Here is a 28,000-nt window from a genome sequence, read left to right on the forward strand (position 1 = left end):
CTATGAAGACTATCTCTCTAAGAAGAGGGATGCCTTCGTGGAGGATATTCTGAAGAAAGCTAGCGTATTACACATGAGGAAAACCAACCATGCAGTCAGCCCGTTGGCCTGAGATCGAACTCAAACCAGGCTGAACTGCCAGTATTCAGATTTAGAGGTCTTAACTGTTCGGTATATTGATGAAGCCTTGAACACAATCATGAATCTTCAAACTTATTCAGCTGAACGTGCTGTTAATTCCATATATTCTCCTATCTTAAAGACTGAAATTCGAATCATAGATCTTTCAAATACTAATTGGACCTGCTACTACTTTCACCACCAGAGGACGCAAGGCAAAAACGGGTAAGTCTTTATAAATGTACCAGCACGTCAGCATTATATGATTTGTTGGACATCTTAACTTCGAAAATTATATGGAATGTATTTCCAAATGGATATTCTGTTCGATTATTTTTAACTTGTTGATTCTAAACCGATCGTCACCTTTTCAATCCAAAAACATTTCGTATTATATCTAGATGCTATATAAATCATTTTGTACATACACTAAGTTCCGAAATTTAACTTTTACATTAGTCCTACAGCAAGAAATTTCAAAATAGAAAGTGTTCTTCAACTGCAAAGCAGTTGTATGAATATAATAAGTTTCAGAAACTGTATTTACTATGATTTAAGGCTTTAAAATTTTAATATTTATAACAAAGATTTCAGGATGCGTCTTGGCATTGAAATAATGGAATACTAATCTTGAATTCTTAAAACGTCCTTCAACGAAGGCATCCCTACTTTTAGGCAGATAGCCCTAGAATGCTTTACATTAGTCAAATAAGCCAAAGCATACTGTTGTTGTAAAAAATATTTTTTTTTTTTTTTTATTTTTTTTATTTTTCTTACATAATTTAGACTGCAAACGTTATATTTGTTACTACGGAAAGACTTTATTTTTGTGTTAAATTCCGAATGCTTGAATTTTTATAATACACAGAAACAGAGATAACAAGAAACTAAAAAATTATTCAGAATTTACTTGGATATATAAACAATATAATCATTGTTAAATACATTTTTAATAAGAATATTTTGGAAAAAATAAAAGATTAATGTATACTTTACGTCGTACTTTCTAAAAAGATTGTTTGTTTTAATTGAAAACGATGAAACATTCTTGAATCATCTGACAAAGAAGTGGAATGCTTTCGTGGAAGATTCTGAAAGGAAACTTGGTTCATAATTGTATTTCACACAGAGAAATCCTAAAACTTTCCTATGTAGCCAGGCTGTACGCCATGATTCGAATCCGTATCGAAGGACCAGATTTTGTGGTCTTATCCAGTCGGCCATCAGAAAACCCAGTTTCGTAGAAAACTACAAGAATCGAGTCATTAAAAAATTTGCTAGTCACATAGATTTAAAAATTTAACATAGCACGCAAAGTCACATTTTCCTAAATAGATATGGGCTAGCCAATGTTCGAACGGTAATATCGTTGAACACTGGTAGTTCGACCCGGACTCAAGTTCTGGCAAACAGGTTGACTGCATGGACGCTTCGGTGATTTTCCTTCTGTGGTTCAATACCAGCCAATTTCCCCTTGGGAAGTTCTCCACGAAGACATACTTTCATTAGTAAGATAACACTTTGTTACTTTGCCGTAATCAAATAAACTAAACCTAAAACTGTCATATGTTTTGCCGCCTTTTTAAAGGAAGTTTCACATTCAACATCCCTTACAGTAATGAGATAATTTTACTTGTTCGCATATGCCATATTGACATATTTTACCCGTTCAAATATTCAAGCGGATAATTATAACTCTATTTTGGCTGATCATAGAATAGACAAAAACGGATAATGGAATAGAAACGAATCCTGGCGAGGGCATTGCTCATTTTTCACGTCCTTAGCATCAAAAAAAACCTAATCACTCTACAAATTGTCTTTCTAAAAACAATATCTGGTTTCATATATAATATTCTACAAAAGGTATTTGAAGAAAATTTAATCACTTATTCTTTAAATTTTGCTTTAAAAAAGTGTATTTAATGTGTTTCTCTTCAAGGTATGCTATTTAGATTACTTCTTATCTTTCCTGTAAAATATTTACAAACAAATAAAGCTCATATATTTGAGATCGTTTGATCGTTATTTAGATTACTTCTTATCTTTCCTGTAAAATATTTACAAACAAATAAAGCTCATATATTTGAGATCGTTTGATATTCAAACCAAATTCGAAAAATTAGAACCTGAGGGCAAAAATTCTCACAAATTCCCTTTGTATATTAAAAAGTATTTTCTAAGAAAATAACTGTAAAGAATGCAAGATAAATTTTTCACCATCATCGAAGCAATTCCTTAAAGAAACTGGAAATTTAAAGCATTTTACGTAGTTTCTATTATTGATGCATATTTACTAACTTTCTTATTCGGCACATATCTTGATTAAAAATGCTTTTAAGACCCTTTAGATTAAGGTAGTGGTTTTAGGTGAGGCGAGTAAAACCTCTACATTTTAATACCAAGTTGTGAAACCGACTCTCTACAGGAGTATGGCTAACCCTCTGCAGAGTACCGCGTATGAATGAAATTCCAGCGCTGGTCAAATTAAATCGAAACAATTAAGATAACGCGTATGTACAAAATCACGTTCCGAAATGTATAAACTTTACACTGAAAGTCTGGGATTATATGAAGGGATAAATTCGAAGAACATCATATTATCCAAACATAGATTTAAAAAAAAAAAAAAAAAAAAAAAAAAAACATTTATATTTCCGCAAGAATGCAATTTTTCGTCCGTCTTCTTCCTTCGCATAAAAACGAACTTCTATGCTTGTATTACAGAAAAATAACTAATTTATTCCAATGTTATGCAATTTTACACAAACTGCTCTGACTCCTTTCAATACTTGTCCATAATTTGGCTATTTGAGGCTCTTTGATACCCTGATCTAATGAGTACCAGTGGTATCTCTATGGAGTAAAGGTCATGTAGACCCCCACTGCCTCGTTCTTGTCGTGATCTTGAAATTGTGATATCCTATTCCCGTGACACTGTTGCCCAATGTTTTTTCCTCCATATTCTTTTAGCGACTCACTAAATGACTGTTTAACCTCAAGATTTTGAACTGGAATTCTATCAAATCCGCCTCTGAATTAAAAATTCATTAAATTTTGCAATTAAATACTTTTTATTTAATCCAATATTATTGTGATGTATATATAATATGGCTGACTAAAAATCGTATTGTCCTGCAATGGGAATTCTTATTAGTTTTGTGATCGGTAAGATTAAAATAAAACATCCGATTTCTAAAAGAAAAATTGTGTAAACAAAGGACCGGCTTTTCTTCTTGTAAACACTTTTTAAAACGTGTAAAATGAAAAAAAAAAAATTTCCTAAATTGCATGTTTTTTATCTGAAGGATTTTACTTATCTTCGTAGAATTTTGCGCTCCAGACGTGAACGAATCAAAATTAAACACAGACATTTTATGGCATCATGAATTTTCTTTATCTGACCCACTACGGCGGAAGTGCAGAAAAGAGATTTCTGGCTCATGAACTGTTCATATAATTTTTATAACATACTGAAATTTATATTACATAATTTATTCGATACTTACATTTTAAATAGGTTAATTGACACCTCAAACTGAAGCATAGCGAATTTTCACTGCTGGTAGCAATACTGTAGTCATTCAAAGCGAAATGCTTGCTGGGGACATTTTTGAGGGTGTGCAATCTTCTCTACTAATCTTTAAATAACTATGATATGTCTACTTCTTCATCTTTTTGTTTTGTTGAAATCGTAGAATGTTTACCGATCTTCAAACGGATGCAGTGTAGAATCATTGTGAAAAACACGAACCTGATTTAAAGCAGATTTATTAGAAAACGAATTCGAGGTGGTTGGATAATTCTTATTGTAAAGTAAAATTTAATACTCAAATGTTTTTAAACTTAAAATTAGTAAATTTCGATAGTTTCGATTCGAAGTTTTATAGCCTGGACTGCAAATACCAAACTAGCATTCTGTTTCCATCCTGGTACGTTGAATCATGCCTTATGTGATTGCAGTGAGACAACAAAAGATGCAGTTTGTAATAAGTGGATGAGTCCCATATGTTAGATGAAAATTTCGTTGAACAGTTATAACAGACTTAAATTTTAAGTGTACCACAATATGCGCTCTGCTCTTTGCTGCTCAGTTTGAATCTTCATGTGAGCTAGTTGGTTAAGGAAGTGGTTTCACTATCACCGAGCAAAGCTTCTGCACAAGTCCTTAGGCACAGAAAGGATAGCTGCTTCCCAAGATTATCCTTCACATCCTTGCGGACCAAACTTGGATATTTTCTAATTATTTTGGTGTAAAAGCAATGCCGTCTGATTTAAAATAAAGCACAGTAGAGTGACCTAAAATAAGGTTAATTTGTTTTATGACCCTGCAGCACTATTTTAAGTGAGAGAGATTCTCCGTTTCCAGTGGCCGACTCTCCGTTTACATCATTTGAAAGGTTATACGAGTAACTGTGTGTTAATAAATTAAATTTGTTAAACAGAATAGAAGTAATATAATTTATTTGTTATATAACTTATAATATATAATATAATAATTAATTATATATTATTATTTATTATAAGTAATAAATGCACACATATCTGCGCAATATTCAGTATAAAACATTTCTTGATTGTTTAATTTTTTGTTATGTAGCAGTTGTACAAAATTTGTCTATGTTGATTTAAAAATGTTCTTCATAAATGCTTGGCCACCATAATTTTCGGCTTATGTTTTTTCACTAACTTATTTTATGCTACATGTTTACGTTTCTGCGTAACACGTTATCAAATAATGCATTTACTCCGAAGAAAAATGGAATTTTCTTTTGAATAAATGTAACAATTTAAATGCCTTTGTGAAATTTTCATTGTTTCATAGATATGTATAAGATTACATTTTGGTATGCTTCAAAATGCATTTTAATGTACCATAAATGACAAGTAATAAATCTGTATGATTTAGATGCTTGCGCTGAAACATTTTCAAGTAAAGCGTGTTTTCCATGGGCTGGGAAAAAGGAAAACTTATCAGATCCTGGAAAACACTTCTACAGAATCTCCAAATTTTAACAGATTATAAAAATAAATGCCAAGGAATGTAAATGAAAATAAAAATTATCTATGGACTAAGTCGTTTCTTATATTCACTTAAATTTATATTAATTACATATTAGAAAGTGTATAGTTTCAGTTTTATTCTGGGAATGCAACTTCTCTTTTGTGTTTAAACACTAGAGAGCTTAAATCTATTCTCGCAGCAATACATATTTGCATATAGCAAAACATATTTACATATAGCAAAACAGTATGGGATCAAAACTGGATTACTTGTGTTGTTTAAAGATAGTAGAGTCAAACTGTAATAAATCATTAGAATTCAGTTATAGAATATATAAAATTATATAACACTAAAATTAGCAATTATGTAACATTTAAGCAAAACAGTTGTTTGTTTACATATTTTCACATGAGGATGTAAAATAAACCAAGAAACTTGTATGAAAATTATTACGAACCTTTCATGGATGTGTTAGGGCTGCTTTTTCTAATGCATGAAGATTATATCTAATGCAATTAAACAACAAAGGTCGTAATAATAATAAATGCAATTTAAATTACAAATAAAGGTACATATGTATCAAACATGAATTTTTATTGAATCCCATATTAATTGTAGGTATAGTTGTGCAGTGACTTTTATCGGAGTCATTTTCTGTTAACATTTCTCCTGCATTCTTTTATTCAATTGTTGCAATAAGCAGTGATATTTTAGCTTATTTGTATTGGTGTGCAAAGCATTCAGTTTTGTAAAAAAACATTTAAAATGAATTTTACAAAGTATAGTATTTTATAAAGTAAAGTTTGATATGTGTACAGTGTAATAATATAAAAAATATATTTTTATATAAATATCAATATTTTGCAATTATGTATTTCAACGATACATATTATGTACTTTCATTCTCTCAAAACTTAACCATAATCTTAAACAAATAAGCCAGATTGCTATGGTAGACAAATTGCCGAAAACTATTGCTATAGGTATACCCATAGCGATAATTCAATGAAAAAGTACCAAGAGACGGATCAACAGAAAATGGCTACTATGGAATTATGGAATAATAATTTGGAAATGGCACTGAAATAATTTCCTATACCTTACAATTAATAGTTTAAAAAGTTACAATAAATGGTAAGCATAATTATAATTAATGGTCTAAGGCAGCGGATCCCAAACTGTACTCTGAGGATCCCTAAGGATTCCGCCTGCCCATTTCCGGGGCGCCGCAGCTGCTCCAGGGGGGAAAAAATAAACAGTTGACGAAATTAAAGAATGAGGAAAGTACAATCAAAATAATAATGATAATAAAACTAGAAATGACATTCTGAACCGGAATTTTCACAGTTTCGCATCTTCCCTTGCAAGAAAAGGCGCTCGAGTTGTTTATAGTATGAAATTAAATGTTTATAATACAAAGCATTGTTTTTACTAGTCGAAGTCTTTAGTAGGATAATTTTTTATCTGATTTTCAGTCCTTTTATTTCGAATGATTTGAGTCAGGTTCAGGTATATACGTCTTAACACATACCGTATTTTCTTGCGCATTTCTCCCCCTTTTCTAATTTTACCATCCGAAAATCGAAAGAAAGAAATTATGTGAATAATAATAAAAAAAAATTGCTAAGTTAATTACGATTATTTTCTTCACTTTTGTTAATCTGATACGCTTACAGTGAAAAATACTTCTTGTTTTGTTTAAATTTCTTGTGTTTTTTAGGCGTTTATAAGTTAATAAAAAATCTAAAAGTAAAAATTATCCTTCTTTCCATCTTGCGCTCACAAATCATTATGCGAATATCCATTTACAGTTATTAAAGCCTGAAAAACGCATGTGCGCGATATTATCGTCACGCGATGGTTTGTAGGTATGTTATTTTTTACCACGGTATTTTCGGCGACAATGGACTGGACGCTCAATGGCCCAGGCGCTGTTTACCCACCGATGCCCTAGTTACGGGGATTTACACCACCAGACCCGTGAAGAGAGGCTCACTCCCACGAATCCTCGGGAACCGCCAGGCTCGTAATTTCTATACCCCCTTGGCCGAGACTGCCTAGGTACAGAACCTAGCCAGTAGCTTTGCAGAGTACTCTACGTCGACCCCCGGGGGGATAGTGTAACGTAAAGCTAAATAACTAATAGTCAAAGGCTACACAGAGCAATTTAAAGCAAAGTTCAGTCGAACTTCACCGGCAGGAGTTTAACTATCGGCAAGTATAATGGAAGGTCGAAGACAGAAGCTCTTTATCTTAAAACAGTAAACCTAGTAACGTGGCCTTCAAGAGGCAGGCAACGCTCTGTCTAAACAATCTCAAGCCCTCACGAGAATTCATTTGAATTCTGGCTGGAAAACGGAAGTGATAGTAATAATTCAAAACAAAAAATAGCTGATTATTCAAATTAAAGAAACCTCATATGCTAAATTGAAAGAACTGTGTTCATTGTTTTGCACTCACCGATAATCTTTTGTAACGCATTTGTTTTATGTTATTCAACTTCGAAGCAATCTTTTTTGTGTTGTAATGTTTTTACAATATCGTGGGTGTTGGTGTTAGTTGAGAATAAACTGAAATATTATGGTAAATTTGAAAGTTTCTAAAATAATTTCATTGCGTGAATATTGGGCTGTTTGCCAGATATCTTTTTACTTTATATTCCTTTACTATCTATACTTTCTCCTTCGCCCCTTAGGCTAGCTCTAAACACTGCTAACTTATAGACCATAGAAAGAGCTTAACAGGCTTCGCCATAGCTATTGAGCAAAGCCAAAATGCATTTCAAAATGTCTGGAAATAGCTCGTCTGAGGAATTCCTAATTCATGGTTCCATATATTCCCAATCCAAGGTGTAATATACTCCTAATTCCTGGTTCAATATGTCCCCAATTTATGGTTCAAAATATTCTTAATTTATGGTTAAACATTCTCCATTCATGGTTCAACATATTATCAATCAATGGCTCAGCCAAAGCACCAAATAATAAAAAACAACATTCAGCCATCTTTTGGTTGCAACTTTTTCATTCTTTTACAATGTGGTGAAACCTTGAATCAAATTTGTAATAGCGTACGTCTGAGTCAGCTCACAAAAACATTCCATAAAATAACAAACACCTATCACTTGAAAGGTGTCGTGAGAGAAGAATGGCATAAAATATCTTCAGACATTCGGTGGAATCGCTGTTATGATGCTTGAAGATGTTTAGAAGTGTTAACTTTCTTCTATAGGTTCAAAATAGTATAAACGATTCATATATTCTTAATTTTTGAATTAAAAACATTCTTCCAAATGTACTTAAAAATACTTCACGTTTTTTTTTTTTTTTTTTTTTTTTTTTTTTACCTGTTGTTTTCAGAATAACCCTAGAAAACGAAATTCTGTGGGCGAGAAGAAGGAATATTGCAACTTATTTGAACTTACTATTGGCTTTAGAAGTAGCATTTATGTAAAAAAATATTGATACATACTTTCAATTCCCTGTTTTTTAAATTACTGTACAATGTTTACGACATTATATGATAATTTATACTACGACCGAGTTTCATATATACAAATGAAATGGGTACTATTCTGTTTTGAGGACCGTAAAAAATTGCAACGAAAATGTATGCGCAAAAGTGCCAAATCTAGCAAACGCGCCCATTCAACAGCGCGCCAAATCTAGCGTACACGCTGATTTCAGATTGCGTAAGTTTATATAGTTCTATATTTCTTAAGACGCCATTGAAATACTAGTTTAATTTTTAAATCCTTTTTTTTTTTTTTTTTCGATTTTAAATCCTTTTTTGATATCCTATGGATTTAACAATTTGGGAATTGCCTATGACGAAAAATCGGCAATAGAATTTTGGGTAAAGTGCAAAATCCCCCACTGTTTGACGTGTTTTTAAGAATTGCACATACTCGGTATCCTTGTGCACATCGACCTATTTTCACTTAAAAAAAAATCCCAGAATTGCACAAAAAATGGCACTGCGCACACCCTTGGCTTTATCTATGTACATATCGACTTATTTTCACTTAAAAAGTAAAAGAAAATTGACAAAAATCCAATTGTTTTTACCCTTGTAAAAAGCGGCAAAGAAATAAGTGAGCGATTATGCACTTTACAGAGAATATTTTCAAAGAAAAGGCATCATTCATTATAGAAAATTACGTTTGAACAACCAACGAGATGAAATTATGCTTTAGCGATAAGTTGGTAGCGAAATAGCGATGCAGGCATCCATTCAGTTATGTTTAACAATTTTTATATAAATTATAATAATGATCTGAAATAATTATTTACTCTTATGCTTTCATTCAGTCATGTTTAGTATTTTTCATATACATTATAATAATAAAAAAGTATTATATGAAATTAACCTTTTATCTAAATTAAAACATCAATCTTAGTTATTTACTATTATACTTCCTTTCTTGCCGCAATTATTAGGGTTGCCGCAATTATTTTTGGCAGCATTGGCATCAACAATAGTTTGGCGATTTTTTACGGCCCTCTAAACCGAATAGTACCATGAAATGTAATATGGCAGAGTTTTGTGTACAGTGCGCCATACAGGCATCTTGCCTTTGCCAAACAGCCTCTGCGTGTTTTTCCATAACTAATTAATCAGCAAACTGATTCGAAATTTAATTGGCCACCCTCAGTTAAACTGAATTCAGATTAATTTAAAAGCCTATTTTGTTTACGTTATTAACAGTGGAAGTATTACATTTTATTATCTTAGGATTGATTGATAATCACAACCTTGTTATAACTTCCTGTGTTTTATAATAGTCATAACTTTGCTGACAAAGACTATACGTCAAACACTCTAGGAACTGCTAAGCTCTTCTAAAGTGCGAACTCGACCACTTACTTAAATTTACAATGTTAAAAACCTAGCTTCTTTTCTGAAGTATAAATTCAGCAGTTCTCGAATGCAAGCAAAATAATCGTTATTAACTCTTTTAGATTTTCTTATTAAATACTTTATTGAGTTATAGATTACTAACAACACTAATAGCTAGAACTCACCAGTGGCCGAGTGGTAAAGTCGCTAAACACTGGTAGTTCGGTAAGGAATTCGAATCCTGGTGAACGGGCTGACTACATGGGCGTTTTGGTGTTTTCCTCCATATGTAACGCGCATATGAACCAGTTTCCCTTAGCAAATCCTCCACGAAGGCATCCCACCTCTTAGGCAGATAGCCGTTGGGTGCTTTGCCTCAGTCAAATAAACCAAATCAAACCAAGCTACTTTAGATGCAAACTACATAATTATCTGAATTGCTTTGGTCACAATGGAAGAGAAAAGAGGACAAGTAAGTAGTTCCCTCAGTTTGTCTCATTTCAGTAAGGTGAAAATTTTGATCGCTAAAAATATTAATTTTCTATACGAAACTTCTAAAATTTTGTCCTAGGCTTACACTTTATTGAAAATGTTATGTGTATTTATGTGTTAAACTGTATAAACAAAATGTAATTTTTTACATCTCCTAGATATATGAGAATACTATAAACTCTTGATCTTAGTGAAATGACTCTTAATTCTAGTGAAATTATGGTAACAAACTATAATGTTTGCTTTTAACAAAATTTAAACATTAATGTTTAGTTGAACACTCTTTAGCTTTACTAAAAGATCATATATTATTTTTCCAAAACTAGGACTTAAATGTTTCAAAAGAAACTGAATTTTAATAAAGAAGAGAAAACTTAATGATGGACTATTTGCAGGCAAATTTATTTTTGATGCAATGATAGAATTCCGTACCACGCGCTTGAGTTCTTATCAGTGCCAACTAACACTAGAGATAAGCCATCAGCGCTAAGATGTTTACCTGCTTGACGACTGACAATGAAATTGACTTCTTATTCATTTGTATATGCTGATGTTGAGCTAAAGGCCATCTTGATAGTCCCTAAATTTTTCTTATTCAGTGGATATCCCAATACAAGCCCAATCTATACTCTAAACTCTGTGTAATGTAAATAAATATAATGTAAACAGTACAATGTAAATAATTGTTCTCTGACGCAAATTGTGCCTGATTAGTGGTGTTAACGAAGGACGAATTCATTCGAAAAGAAAAGTTTCATAAAACAAAAATCTGACTTTTATGTAAAAATCCTATATAGAGGAATTTTATTGAGAATGTATTAATTTACCTTCAATAATATCTTGCAATTGATGACTAGGACTTTAAAAAGTTTGAATTCAGTATATTTGAATTGGAAGTTATGACCTAGTCTAGTAAATACAAAATTAATGGTGCATTGAAAATGGACCAATAAGCTAGCTCGCTGACACTTAGTCGACGAGAAAATTAGCCGACAGCAGTTATCATACAATATTCCATTCCTTAAGAAGTCTTAAGGACCAAGTTTCTTTAGAAGTCTTAAGAACTTGTATATTAATGCTCAAGTGCATAAATTTTGTCGTGATTCCTGGTACAAAGTTGACATCTGCAGCACTGATATAAATTCTCAATTTCAAATAGTGGACTTCGTCGACATAGTGTAGTTTTGTGTCTAACACGGCCAACTGTTAGCTAACATCCCGCTTTATTCAAAAACCACGTGTGTTCAAGATTTTTCATTGAAACTGTTTATGTATTTTACGTGTAACTAATTATATCCTTCTGTATATTTTAATAATGTCTTTATAACTGTACTTAAAGGGCATCTAATGCAACACAAATTTAAAGTAAAAATAGTTCAGCGGTTTTTATGAGGTACTGTTTATTTAGAGAAAATGATAAATCGTGTTCAGTACGTATATATTCATAAAAGAAATACTAATATCATAAACCTAACAAAGCAGAAGACAGCGCATTAAGCATCAACACATTTTTCTTTCGATTGCTATCGAATGTTTCGGTGTTGATGTGATAAATGATGAGGTTCCAAGAAAGGTGAAGCAAACAGTTGCTAGATATAATAAATCTCTATCAGATATTTCCATATTTTGGATGCAGTTTACCAACAACTTAATAATTTAGCATGTAAATTTTCTATTCTTTGAGCATGAATTATAAACAGTATAAAGCAGTAGTGCCACTCTAGAGTTATTTTGCTTTTCTAAATGTCAAACCAACTGTATTTATGGATATATGCGAATTTAATAGCTCAGTTTCTTTTTTTTAAAAATAAAATCAGAGCACTTGTATTTGTGGTTAATAATATATTCAAAAGCGTGCCATTTTAAAAGAGCACAAAATGTTGAACATCTGTAATAAATCATTCCAGGTTTATCTCTAATCTATTTTATATGTTTTATACGTATGTACACTTATATATATAAAAGCTGTTCGAAAATAACGACAAATAAATTCGAAAATAATGCTTTAAGGTAAAATCCTAGTATACGGTGCAGCCTTGGAGCAATTTTGAAAATTATCGCCAACACCAAAAAATTACCCAAAGAACGTCTATGTATATACTACACACTATATACTATATATATTCTTTGAATCACCCGTTTACTAATCATCGTATATGTCCAGTTTTTACTGCTCATCATAAAGTCGCCAGAAGTAGCCAAATCCCGTGTGCACCGGATACTAGGATTAAACCACGCTTTAATTCCCTAAACATTGTTAATAAATATGTGTTTCCGATATTAAAAATTTCTCATAACGATATACAGAATTTTAGAAAAACAATGGAGATTTTTGCAACTACAAAATTAAATTTGTCTTCGTAAAGCAGAAATCTAAGTAATGAATTATTCGTTATTGCTTTAGTAAGTTAAATATGAAATGTTTTTATACATTTACGAACATAGTTCGCAGATATATAAGAGAATAAAAATTAGTTTTAACATCGCGTCATTTAACAAATGTTAACAATTTGACTTAGATTTAAGGAGACATTATCAAGCAAAAGTTGCTGGTTTTGGCAGTTAGTGGATAAAATAGCGCGACATTAAATAGCCTCTTGAAACTATTAATTACTAATATCTCCAGGAATTCTGAAAATGAACGCATGGAAATTCTTATATTTAACTTATGAAAGCATGCTGAACATTTTACTAATTAGACTGTTTTTGTATGGCGGCTGAATAAAAAATTACATGCTATATAAAAATTATATTTTGTATTTGCGAAACAGTTCTAACCCCCCCGTTTGCATAAGATTTTTTATTTTGGTTTGAAAAACTTTTTGATTGGAAGTACTTCTTTAGGATCGATGCTGAAGGGTTAGGCTAATCAACTAAGGGAAAGCAAATGCAGGGCTATTTCTATTTGGAGGGAAGCTGTCGTGGAGGACTTTGTAAGGGAATTTGATAGTATTATGTTACGAATGGGGAAAGCCACGGAAACACCTGTTCCCTAGGTCGAAATTATCAGCATTCAGCGACTCAGCTGCTGCTGAGCCTAACCAATACCAGGAAAAAAAAAATGCTTACAACCACTTTTTTCAAGACCTTCTACAACCATTGATGGACATATGAGAAGGCATACTTTGCTTTTTCTCAAAAAATGGGGAAAACATTTTTAAAAATCATTATGTTTATCAAAACATATATAATTTACATAATCATTAGAATGTTATAAAGATAACTACAAAATGTTAAGAGGGCCCACCAGCGGCCGAGCAATAAATTTGCTAAACACTGGTAGTTCGGTCCGAGATTCAAATCCCGGCGAACGGGTTGGCTGCATAAGCTTTTTCACGATTTACCCCATGTGTAACGTGTATGCGAGCCAGTTTTCTCTAGAAAGTACTCCACAAAGGCATCCCTTTCCTTATGCAGATAACCTTCAACTGTTTTCGTATTCAAACAAACCAAATAAAAATTAAATAATGATACAAATGCATAAACTTACAAAAATAACTAGAACACTTCAACCCATCAAATTTAAAGACACAAGGGAAAGCACAGCGTGGAGTTTTAGGCAAATTAAGTTATATTGGATCATTCTGTAAGTACCAGTCAAAGTGATATAAGATAAATAACAGCTTTATTTATCTGAAGCAGCGCTGAAAGTTTGATTATTTTTGTTTAGTTTGTCAAAATTTTGAAATGGACAGTAAGCGTGTGCAAACTACGACTGAAGCCAGAAAAATATTTATCCGGTTACATAATTAGAATAAATCACTGAAAGAAGTTGGTGAAATAGTGAATAGGAGTCCACACAGAATACGAACTGTGTGATAAAAATTTCAGATCATCTGTAGTGTGGTAAATGTACCAAGAAGTGGCCGTTCAAAAACGTTGACTAGTAGAGAAAAGGGTGCCAATATTTTTAAAATGAATCCAAAAATTTCTTCAAATGCTACCTCAACAACGCAACAAAGTATTCATCCAAAACTATCCCCAGATGTTTCGTCTGGCTGGTTACAAATCTAGAGTAGCCAATATAAAACCATACGCCAGCAAAACTAATCGAAAGGAAAGGTTTTCCAAGGGACCATTTGAATAAATGTCATGCACTTTGGTCGAAAGTATTGTTTTCCGATTAAAGTAAATTCTCAGTAATTCGTTGCATTGGAAGAAATTTAGTTAGGAGACAAGAGAAAACTGAACTGCTTAAGTAGCAGTAAAACACTGGCGCAAAAGGTGTCCATAGTATGAACTGCATGTCGGGTGCTGTGTCTGCAGTCTTGAATTCATTGATAGCACCATAGACCAGCATGTCTATTTGGTTATCCTAAAACGTAATTTTCAACAAAATGCCCCTAAGCTTAATTTATGCAACAATTACTTCCAATAAGACACTGATCCCAAACTTACGGCACATATTGCCCGTCTGTGGTCTATGTTGATTTCCCGTTCCATCACACGCCGCGCAAACTCAATCATTCAGCTCCATCACTTGATTTAAATCCCAACGAACATTTATGTAAACAACTTGACAACAACATAGCGACACGCGATATACTGAATGCAGATAGTTTTTCTAAAAAGTGTTTTTTTAGAAGAATGGGATAAGCTTCTTTTGAAACAACGAAACAATGGGTGAATTTCATGCCAAATAGTCTTAAGGCTGTTATCAAAAATAAGAGATTCGTCACAAAGTATTGACTATATTCTAATATTTTCATCATTGTGTTTTCACTTTTATTTTTCCTTTTGATAGGTGGAAATTTTCTGTAAATTTATTAATTTAAGATTTTTGCAGTTCTTTTCTAAAGCTTATATATATATTATTATATAATATAAAATGTATATAGTTTAGATTCTAAAGATTATATAAATAATATATGTTTTAATAAAAATAAGGATTTAAAAATTTTTTTGACCATTTTTTTGAGAAAATGCAAAGTTTACTTTCACTTATACCCATCGTCTATCTTGGCTCACTAGCGACCGATTGGTAAAGACGCTGAACACTGGTAGTTCGAACCGACGCTCGAATACATCGAACGGGCTGGATGTATTGGCGCTTTTTTGATTTACCCCATGTGTCACGTGTATACGAGCCAATTTCCTTTAAAAGGTTCTCCACGAAGGCATCCATCTTTTTAGGCATATAGCCCTCGAGTGTTTTGTCGTAATCAAATAAACTAAACCAACTTTCTCTTTTGCGTGAAACAGAGCTGCTGGCGCAATTCCCCCCCCCCCAGAGTCTGCGGCTACAATTGCGAAACAGATCGCTGAACGCAACTTGATTTTTTTATTATTGTTTTAAATTTGTTGAAATTAGTTGTGTATTTAATCACACCTCTTCTAAATATAACAATAAATGTATTTCGTATCCATGTTGGGTACCTAAATGACAGCAATAAGAGAACGTTCTCAAGAAAGGAGCTTCCGTGTAGTATTAAAATTCTGTATTTGCAACGTAGTGTTTGAACGTTTCTTTAATAATACTTCAAGTTTATCACAGCTGAATATATCAATTATGGCAGAGATAAATACCGACCTGATAAATCATAAAATATGAATATCGACCTGAGCTGTGCTTTGAGTTCTGATACAGTACATGCAATGGTATCGATATCGCCTAAACTGCATTTTCACAACAGTCAATCGTTATCGAAAACTATTACATTTTCTAAAAATGAAGCAAACAAAAATCAGTTAATTTCAATATTTCTAATTAAAAATGTTCCAAAAAATATCATGGTAATTGCAAAGTTACGCATATTTTAGCTTGTCAAAATTTTAGTGCATAGAAATATGTTGAATTGATCATGCAATCGAAATTTTTAAAATCTGTTATAATCTTGATATTATGCTCTTTTTTTCCCAACTTCATGGAATTAATATTTCATTAATTTATTAGTTAACAGTAACATATCACCTGAAACGAATGCTGCAATTGGGGTTCTGCATGAATTCATAGCTGAAAATTTTTAGCAATGAGTATCCATTTGAACTTCCCTTTCACAAGAAACGAAATGAAACCTTTAAAGTAATTCTTGACAGGAGGCGAGAAAAGGATTATTTTATTCCAATGTTAAGCGGAAAAACAAGAAGTTAGACTCAAAAAGTAAAGCCAAGTTTCGTAAACTGATGTTCTCAATTTGATTTATAACTAAGGCACTGTAACACTCATTTCCTAAGCCTCAAGAGCTTGGAGAAATTCCTTAAGAGAGAAAAACAAACTGTAAATTTCTTAGAAAAGTTCAAAGGAGATTTCTTCTTCGTATTATTGAGGGTTACAGGATTGTTAGCTATGATGCAACATGCCTCATTTCGGTCTGATATAACAGATCTTGATTTAATATATCTTGATTGATTTGCTGATTTAAAAATCTTAAATTATCTTGATATTAGAGGTAGACTTCCAAATAATAGCTCTTGCGATGTCTCGAATGGCATGCCTTTTATCTCAAATTTGCCTCACTCTCTACAGGAAAACCTGTAACAGCTGTTACGTATAATAATGATGTTTTTAAAAAATATAGAATTATTTGTTTCACTGATGGTTGTAAGTTGAATGGAAAGGTTGGTCTTGCTTTGTTATCTATGAAGGTGGCAAAGAGATTGTAGTTGTTCAACATAGAATACCAAATGAATGTTTTGTTTACCATGTAGTGACATTAGGAGTTTTTCGGGGGCCGGAGAGATGAAAAATTAGCAATCGCCTTCGCCGGGAATTGCACCACGGACCTCTGGAAAACCGGCCCAGCGTGCAGAACCACTACACTACGAAGGCACGCTAGGAAAGTGGGGAAAAATACCTTATAACCAGACCGAATATCTAAACTTAAATCTTGCAGTTAAACCGATACAAAACTCTTGCCATAAGAATAAGACGTTTAAGAAATTTATTTGCACATATTCACTTTCTTCTATATGGAATAATATCAACAGAAAAACTGGTGGTGGAAATTCGCACCATATTATGTGCATTTGAACGAATTGCAAACGTTCATTTTACTTACGTTCGAGGTCACAATGGTATTCTCGATAATGAAATGTCTGACCAATTGGCTAAGCAAGTTACTTACCATGATATTGATTTAATGATCTCTGTACCCAAGTCTTATATGAAGCATGTAACTTGGGATAAAACTGTGTTTGACGTGAATGCTGAATACTTTGCTTCATCGAAGGTCCAGTGGACAAAGAGGTTTTTCCCATCGTTTTTTTAACATTTTAAGTGTAATCATATTCAGCCTCGAATTAACTCAGATTTTATTAGTCATGGGAATTTTAGAAATTACTTATTTCGTTTTCAGGTCATATGCGAGTGTCAGAACTACTTATAAGGGGAGTTTAAAGCGCCTTTCTATTTTCTGGTCTCATGTTTTCTCTGAATTTGTCAGGAGATCTGAAGATTTGGCTGTCTGACGCAACTTTATTGTTGTTCAAACTTTTAGTAATATTATTTTTTATGTTATTTCATTATTATCTTTTATGTATCATTGTATTATTATTGCAATTTATTCGTGTATTATTACGTTATGTATTAATGTACTGTATTATTGTTGTATAATATCTCCTTTGTATCAGTATTATTTTAGTTTTTATTATTTATAGTAATTTTAGTATTCTTATTATAGTAGCATTTGTATTATTATATACAGAGGGTGTTTACACATTTTTGTAACGATTTTGATTTTCTTCATGAATTTAAATATCAATTTTAAAATATAAACGTGACTGACATCAAATCGGAATAAGGTTGAATTATCGTCTTCAGCATTAAAAATATTCTTTTCTTTAAAATATCGCTGAAAAATAAACAATGGATCAAAGGCTATATGGATCGCTGTCCGAAGAGAAATACTCTTATTCAATTACTAAGAAAAGACGTGAAAAGCATGGCTTTAATATTTCTAAACTAATAAGTCATATAATTAATATGAAAGGAAAGAAACATCAGATTTTACATCTGACTGGCAAAAAGGAAAAAAATACACTCCAATAAAGTAAAAATACATATCCAATAAAGGTACGTACAGCTGTTATTAAAGCTAAAGTCGCATCTCATGTTTTAAAGGAAAATCCAGCCCCCCCCGAAAAAAGGATATTGCAAAATTTTTAAATATCTCTGTAGAAACTGTGATAAAAATTATAAAATCTGATTTAAAACTAATCCAAAAAAGTTAAGTTCATCGCCTAACGCCGAAATATGTTTCTAAGTGTAAGGCTATGTGTAGATTGCTGTATGAAAACTATTTGGCCGGTGAAATATAGAAATATATAGTTACAGTTGATGAGGCTTGGATGCACTTATCTGATTGCAATAGAAAAAGATCGATTTACTTCTGAGAAAAAGACTTAATACGTTGGTTCAGAGAAAACAAGGAAAGTTTTTCTGAAGGTTTTATGGTTATTACTAGATTCTCTTATAATGGAAACCTTAAAATAAGGAAAGTAGAAAAAAATGTCAAAATTAATTCGGATTATTATCAGAAATATGTTTCAAAATCTACTTTTAAAGAAGAAAGTTCCTCACTTTATCCAAACAATCTTCACTGTGTTAAGTTCCATCAGGATAAGGCTCCAAAGCCATACCTCTAAATCTACTGCACTATTTTTTGAAAAATGAGAAATGAAACCGAAATTGAAGCTATTCCCTTTAAATGCATCCCATACAAGTCCCTTGATGTGTCTCCTATGGATTACTGTGCATTTGGACTTTTAAAACAAGCTCTTTATAAGCGGCATCCCAAAACATTGGATGGACTCCGGAAGATTGTGAAGGAGGAGTGGAATAAAATCAACCTTGATGTTTTAAGAAAAGGACTTTTAACTTGGAAATCAAGATGTAATATGATAGTTCAACAAAAGGACTATCAGACAGAACATACTAGAAAAAAAATTCTAAGGTTTATATATATATATATATATATATATATATAAATCTTTGCAAAATCGTTACAAAAATGTGTGAACACCCTCTGCATTTTCCTTATTGTCTCCAGGTCTAGACATTAAGTATAATTGTTGTATTATACCTTTGTATTATTGAGTAGTATATAGAAGGTTATGGTTTATTTTGGAATTATTAGAAAATAAACAAACTATTAATGCAGGCATCTATTGCCATTAGTTAGTTGACCTAAAATGGACTTTTGAAAATGAACTGTATTTTTCAGCATACCTTGTATATTTCGTAACAGCAAGGTAATGAATGCTAAGTCGTATACTTCGACTGTGAATCGACAAAAACGTTATAATGCGAAATCCTTACTTATCTGCCTAAAAGTCCAAGTATTGCCCCATCCATTTATTACTATTCGAATTCCTGCTGTATTTTCTCATTAGTAGTAACTTCTATAGTAAGCAGAAGGTCTTTCATAGCAAGATTTTAAAAAAATTTCTATCGCACGTCAAATAATTTAAAGACTCGCAGAACTAATCAAAATTTTTGAAAACGTTATACTTTAACAGGAATCAGAGCAACTTCAGCATTAAGATTTATTAAAAGAACGCTGGAAAGGTATGGTTGTAAAAATGAGTGATAATAAAATCTCTGATGATAAGGTTATTGAATGTATGAGAATGAACACTCCGTTTTTTTTTCTTTCATACATTAAAATTTCATTTCTCGATGATTTGAAGTTAGGAAAACCACATTTCTTAATATTATTTTCTTTTTACTTTGCAAATTCAATTTATGTTTACTATTATCATTTTCTTATTTTTTGGCAAGGGAAGGGGGCTATGAAATACGACCAATAGATGACCTGATGTCAATTCTCTGATTAATGGTTTAAAACTTGATAATAGCTTTTGCCTCATATCAGTTTCAAAACGCTGTTTTTGTCTTAAATGAAAATAATATAATGGTGTAATTCATTTTTAAGTAGTAGGAATACTTAGCCTTCAGAAGTATAGATGAAACTACTGTAAGACTGATAAAGCGGAAATCTGAAAGGCCACAAAATTCAGTTAAGTATTTGGATGATTGCCATTGCTTTCGCAAAAATCAAATTAATTGACAAAAGAAATTATTAAAGAAAGAAATAACGCAGAAAGGTCGTCAATACCAATTCATCATCTGCATAGTCGCTAATATTTTTGCAAAAATCAGATTAATAGAAAAAAGGAATTATTAGCACAATATGTATACAAACCTCTATTTATGCTAGATGAAAGAACCAATTTGCATACATCGTTTTTTTAAAAATTTAATTGATAATCTCAGCCTTTAAAGAATCGAACTAAGAGCCTAAGGTTACAAAAATTGATCCAACAGGAATTTGTTACATTTACAATTTTTTAATAATATTTAACTAATTTGTATTAAAAATTGGTTTCATTTATTTTTTAAATGTAAAGATGGAATAAATTTCAAAACGTAAAGAGAATTATTTTTAATTTAGCAATTTTTTTTGTATTAGAATTTTAGAAAATATGTCTATAGTCACTGCTAACTGTTAAACTAATACAATCTTTCAGCGTATTAATAGCATAATTTAACAATTCAGTAACCTTTTTATATTCAGTTATTACTATATTATCTTCAAAATTTTAATGTTTGATTACACGTTTTATTTATAAATGTTAAATTCGAGTATTCCAATTCATGAAATCTATTCTTCCTCCAATAAAAGTGAATATGTATAATTTGAAAGCAAAGCATCGTCAGTAATTGGTTTTATCTAATCTTTAAATTCCTTTGGAACCACTAAGGTCTTGTAATCGATAGAGTCATCTTGAATGCCAAAGTGCTGATTCAAACGAGGTTAAATATTGTACTTTCAGATAAAGGAAGTACAACTGGAACATTTTCCACGTTATTGACCAACTCCTGAATAATGATTTGCTCAAATGTATTGTTATTGTAAAGATGAAAAATTAATGGTATTTAAATTGTTGCTGATTTTAAATCTGAGTATGATTAAAGCTTAAGTTTCGCTCAACTAAATTCGGTGACACTAAAACTCCGAGGATAATCTTCTTTCAATACAAAATTTTATGTTTAATTTAACAAAATATTTATTAAACTAAAAGAAATAGTCGAGAGAAAAAGAAAAGAAGCAAAGAAAATTTTAATGATTATGCGTAATTACCCAAACATTTCCTATTAAAATTTGAAGATAATGAAAATAATAACTAACTTGAGATTATTTAAGAGTTTCTAAAAATAGTCATGGAAATTTTGACGCCAAACATCGAGACATTAGATAAACTCTTTCAATTTGACTAAAATTTCTTGTCTAACTTACATTTCTCAAGGGACTTACTGTCTACCAAATGTCTAAGGTGAACATTAATATCGCATAAATATAAAATTCCCCTATAACTTTTTTTTTTCTGCTGTTCATAAATCTTTATAGTGAAGCTTAAAATTAGCGAAAGCTATTCCGCCCCGTACTTGCGAAGTTCAGATTAAGTTATAAGATCGCAATCAACTTTAATAGATACAAACATCAGCTCCAACTCGTTCTCCTCCGTCTAACCATTAACATGTAAATTAATCACTCACCAACTCTCATGATTAGCTGTTAGCAATACACGGATTCACTGGGTATTGAATCCTTGGATCAAAACAGCTTCAACATTGCTAATCCAAGCCCTCTAATTGCTGGGTACATTTATGATCAAACATTATCCGTTTTGCATTCTGGTGAAGATCTGCATAAAACTTTAGAGGGCAAAACCGTGTAACATAAAAACAACTGATTAATTAAATGAACCTAACAAAGCCAGATCGGGTAAATTCTCCTCACGAGTTGGAAAAAGACTACTAATAAAAATATTGTTGTTGGTGTTGATAAAGACTAATTTAAGATATCAGGGTGAGATCTTGAAACGAAACTAATATATTGATGTAAGAAAGGTTGTTTAAAGGTTTATAGAAAGAGAGGATATTTTTTTTATCAAATTTCTAATATTATAGAGTAGAGATTCACAAAGAGGTAAGGTTAGAGGTTTCACTTTATTGAATTTCTAAAGTATGTGTAAATAATTTACAGAATAAATCTTCTTTTGCAATGAAGATTCAAGTTTGATTTATACAGTTCCCCTACATCTGAAAATAGTTGAGCTTGAAAAAAATTAAACTCTCGAGAGGTTGCTCGAGTCTTGGTGGCGTTTTTTCCCCGGCTACAGTAGTGAACGTTCCTTTCAGGAAGCTCGCAGAGCGTGCAAGAGACCGTACGCGATTTCTTGCCCATCTCGCCATTCCTCCCTGAAAAAGGATTTGAACTCCTGGGTAGATGGCTCGAGTCCGGCAGCAGATTTTCAGCTACCATTAATCTCGTTTCTCGTAAGAGGAAAATGTCCATTTTTTCTTTCCCTCTCCTGCACAGTTGGGCTGTCCTCTGGAATTTTTGTTCCAGATTTCCTCGCGTTTCAGAAAATGCCCTTCTGGCCTGTCACTGGTTCATACTTTCAGGTCGTCCCTAGATTAGTGAGTTTATCGAAATTTCTCGGCGGTCTTGATGTTTATGGGGTTGGGAATATTTCCTTGAGAAGTTCCAAGGACCAACTTGGAACGTGATCCATTATTATCTATAGAGGTGGTAGGCGACAGACAACTGATTGCACAACAATAAAGCAGGCAATTAGACGGTGGAGAATTCATGCGGAAGTGGGCGTGAGAAAATAGTTGAAAATGTTGCAATAGATATAGCCGCCTTGTATTCGGTATACTAGTTAGTGTTGCCAGTTGCCATATGTTTGGTTCCCGTTTTGACTTCTGGAGAAGGCATGGATGTTTGTCTTTGTTTATCTCAGTCCTCACTGGTGTAATAGTACTCCCGGCACCGTACCTTGAGTAACGGTTTTGGCGATAAGACGGCTAAATAACCAATGTTCCAGCCATTTACAGTTATAAGTTTAACGAACAAGTGTCCGGGAATTCAGAGAAAACATTATACGAAGTAGTCACTCTTGTGGCCAGAAGGTAACTGGAAAGTACAAAAGTACGGCCTGACTGAAAATAAAAGTCGAAGAGGAAGAAAAGATATTCTAGCTACTATTCTGAAATAGAAAAGTATTGTATGAAACTGATGTATTTTCTAACGTAGTTCATACCGCAATGGTTTCTGCAGTGTCTCTGCAGGCACAAGTTGTATTTGTGCACAAATCATTCATAGTTTTTTTGAAACTTTAGCCAAGGAGCTCTCCCTTAGCTTGCGGAATAGAAGCAAACGTTTAGGGGTGGTTAGGACACATTTATTAAAGATAGCTTCTTGAATAGTGTATTCTGTTAGCAAGAATATGTTTGATAGGGATACTGCTTGGAGAAAACAAATAGGACGATGGACGATCCGTGTTGGTGTGGGGATGAATGGTCGCAAGTGAAACGTATTCGTATTTTACTAAATTAGTATTAAATTAAAACTTATTATTTACTGAATTTACGTATTCATTGATTGTGTCATGAATCATACAATTTATCTGGTTATTCGGAAGGAAAACCTCAAAGAAATACTATTAAGTTAAGTTTGAATGGAAAATTCCTATTCCACCAAGAGGATGGCATGTAAAAAACGTAGCTATTCTACCGCTGTAAATAGTAACTGGTGAACTCTGCCCAGTTCTCAAACAACAATATTTTTGGCATTTGCAATCTAGATTCCGAACTGAAATGGGAAATAACTAGCGAAGATTATTTTCAAGATGCCCATAGAAAAGAATGAAACAAATTATCTCCAAACCCAGTTATAAACTTTTTAAACGCGGGCCATGATACTTGGAGGCTACATGTTATAGTCGCACAACATAAAAGATTATGCAATAAATACTAACACTTCCCTTTATAGGTTGAAATTAATACAAAAGATTCCTGTGTCGTCAGTTTTTAATTCCTATCTCTGCATTTGTTTATTTAAAATGTTTAATTTAATATCTAATTCTGTCTTAATTATTCTTTCTGGAATCATTTGAAAGTTCCAGTGCACAAAGCCACCCGTGGACAGTGCTGAAGATCTGGTTACATGCTGCCTCGGCCAGCCGAAATACTCCTGCATTCTTCCAGAAAGTTTGTGATTCCATGTCGGGCATGGGCACAATTTCGAAAATCATCTGTGACCTCTGCACATTTTGCATCACTTACATGCTGTTCTTTCATTTCTGCAGTTCTCTCCGCACTATTGCATGACGATAGCATTTACTACGTTGCATATCTATATGATTCCAATTCGTTCTTCAATCAGCCTGCCCTTCCCAGAAAGTTACACACCTTACACTGACATACGTTGTATAGCAAGTGAAGATAATACGAGATTAAGCGCCCAAAGATATTAGGAGAAAATAAACAGTAATTGTTTACATAGGTTTTTTTTCTAACTTCAACCAAAAAATGGTTTAACACATTTAAAAATGAATACATTATTCCTTTTCTTCAGTAAAAAAATCACACACTATCACACTTGATTGTAAGGAATTTTTCTCTTTCCTTGCCGCGTTCCTTCATAGTGCAGTTTGGTAGCACTTCCATCTAGCAACCGAGAGATCCGGAATACGAATTCCACAGAGGGCATTGTTTTTAGCACCGTTTCGAGTTTTTTCTTTTCTATTTCGATAAACACTCAATCACTCTACAAGTGGGCTTCTGAACTAAAATATAGTGGATGGTAATTCCTCGCCATCTGGATCTGGCGACTGGGTCCCGGTCTCCCCCATCACCCTTTAAGTGGGGAGAATGTAAAGAACGTTTTCCTCCTCTTCCACGTGCCTTCGTGATGCAATTGGAAACACGTCTGGCTAGTAATCAGGAGGTCCGAAGTTTGAGGAGTCCCAGCGAGGGCACTGCTGAATTTCCTTGTTTCCTGTTCCGATAGATACCTAATACCTCTACAGTTTCACCCTGAACTTATTAAATCATAAAATTTGTAGAACTTTTGTCGGACTGTATAATTATTGTCAGATTTTGAAACCGTCAAGCTTTGAATCCACAAGATTCTGAAAATCCAAAGAAGAGATACGTTTTCTAGATTTTTAAATTCTAAAATGCCCCTTCCACTTCGCAACTGGATCAGCTTGTGATATGCTTCTGGATCAAGTCGTGAACCAACACGAGATATGCTGCTTTAATAGTTGGGCATATTCCAAGATGAAGATGTATGTACTTACTCAAAGGTGTTAGGATTAATGTTGTTGAATGTATATATAAACGACTTAAATAGATGGAAAGGAATCCTAGATATTTACCATGTATAATGGTCTAATGTTGTTGATGAAATGGATTCATAAAACTGTTCACAGCCTTTTAAGACCATGTAATTAATTATGTATAATGGATTTGAATGATTAGCGCAACAGAGAAAGACCAATCAAAAGTTCTCGGATAACATTTTTTTCTCTTTGTACCTTACCTAAGCAGACCAATTACAATTAGTAATCTGTTCCTTTACTTCCTGAAATTCATTACTTTTTTAAGAGCACGTTCACGTTTCATTTAATAAAATTTACCCAAGACAGATCGAATTATTTCCCTTTGAAACCACTTACTGCATAACTAACTAAAAAATTTCTTCTTTCTATGATTCGAGTGTGCTCCCGAATAAGCGAATGATTAAAACCATTGAACATCAGTAGCTTCTTTGTCCGTAACCAGGCATTCATTGATGATTACAAAAGGGGCTATATTCTTGGCTTATCCCAATTTCCAAATATGCATCTGTTCCAGTGCACAAAATATAACCCTTGTTATCCGCAGAGGTGTAACCAGAAACTATCTCTGGGCATACTCTGCATTCATTCAGTTAATCACCTGTGTATATCTTGAACCTAGAGAAAATGCGAATCTGTTCCGTTACAGAACGACATTCACTAAGTAATTTTCTCTAGAAAGACAATGAGCCAACTTGATACTTTGAGGGAGGGGGGGGGGGAAACCTACTTTCTTCATCAGCCCATTTCGATTGTGGTAAAATATTTAAACGTAAGAAAGGTGGTTTATCTCTAGTTTAAATATTTCAATTAAAAAAAGAATGAAACAAACTGAAGTATGCTTTTTATTTACAACAAGTATTTTAAAAGCAAGAACACTTCTACGATATATAAATACAATATATTTAAGTAATAGTGATCAGCTTGTGATATATAAATACAATATATCTAAGTAATAGTGATCAACAGCCGACCATTAAATTAGAGCATATTATATCTTGCTGTAAAAAAAAATTGTTTAACGTGTGTTTGCCTGTAATAGAAAAAGATCCAAACTGCATATTTCGCAAAAAATATTACCTTATGTCAAGCGCCCAAGTATGCACAGTTTGAATTCAAAATATAAACTTATGAACATAAAAATTCTATATTCGATGTAAATTTACATTTAACCTAATACTTAATTTTCTATACCCACTTTTAATAATTAAAATTTCGCATTTAGCAGATAAATTAGGTTTCAAATATGACTAAATTGATGGGCAATAATCGCCGGATAAAATCATACATGCAAGCCATCAATACACGTCGCTCTTGAAAAATATCACTGTAGGAATCCTCTTTAGAAAAACAGACGGGTTTATTATTAGACATCATTTCGCATCATAAGTGAAGTTTTCTATTAAACAAAAGATCTTACAGAAAATGAAGGCCCTGATTCGTTTGATACTGAAACTTACTCTTTCATAACGAACCGAAATTAATTAACTAGTTACATAGAAAAAGAGGATTTGAACCCAACAGACTGACGACACAGGCTGTTTGTAAAACGGCATTTCAGGGCAAATAAAATCAAAGTAGAACGCATGACCTGAATGTCTCTTGAAAATGGAGGTAGACCAGTTCTTGACCTTCGACTTTAATCGGAACCCTTAAAGCGTTGCAGTGTGACAAGATTTATGGCCCTGCTATGAGAAAGGCATATGTTAAATACCTAGAGAATGAATCAGTTTTTTTACCTTCAGTCAGAATTGGTTGGTTAATTAATTATGGCAAAGCATACCAGGGTCATCTGCTGATATTTCAAGTACTTAATACCTGTGTGATTTCCTATATAGTTGGTTAATGTAATGCTAATGTTCTAAAATGAGTACATAAAATTTTACATTTACGAGGCTTTGCGTAAAATACCATTGATCTGATAGTTCAATTTTTGGTGAAAAATATATAAAAAAACATGAATTTAGATTTCATTGTTTTATTATCCTAAAAACTTAGAACTTGCATGATTTATAACTGCTGAGGCACTACTGGGCGCTACTACTACTAAATGCGAAGAATTATGAATAGAACTCTCGTATTATCAACAGTAATGGACGGGATTTATTAAACTTTGCAAGCTTAAGTAGTATAAAAATTATAATACTTTCGCAACGCACCAGATATAAATTTTATCAAAACCCTTAATTTTTTATTATCCTCTCGGCAAGAAATTCCGACGTACAGTGAGTCCCAAAATTGAGGGTACACTTAATGCTAACTTAATTTGTAGGCTATTGAGAATAGAAATTATTATGCAAGTTTTCCTAGTTTTTGTCTCATTAAAAAATATACATTTTTCTTCTTAACTACACAAAAAATAAGTTATAAAACTCCGTTTAAAAAAATATTGTAAAATATTATATTACTTAA

At 32.6% G+C, this 28,000-nt stretch overlaps 1 long non-coding RNA gene across 4 annotated transcripts in view; it reads left to right on the forward strand.

The window, feature by feature from the left end:
- The window catches only part of LOC118196379 (uncharacterized), a 224,116-nt gene that overhangs the window by 68,872 nt on the left and 127,244 nt on the right, over window positions 1-28,000 (forward strand). For 3 of the 4 annotated variants that reach the window (XR_015038780.1, XR_015038783.1, XR_015038782.1), the window contains exon 3: window positions 17,752-17,891. The exons of the other annotated variant lie outside the window; for it this stretch is intronic. This is a non-coding gene — a long non-coding RNA (uncharacterized LOC118196379). The remainder of the gene's footprint in view (window positions 1-17,751; window positions 17,892-28,000) is intronic. 4 annotated transcript variants of the gene reach the window in all.

This window comes from Stegodyphus dumicola, chromosome X1, assembly GCF_044657685.1.
Source record: "Stegodyphus dumicola isolate Sdum_Otavi_A_Nest chromosome X1, ASM4465768v1".
NCBI classification, from domain to species: Eukaryota; Metazoa; Arthropoda; class Arachnida; order Araneae; family Eresidae; genus Stegodyphus; species Stegodyphus dumicola.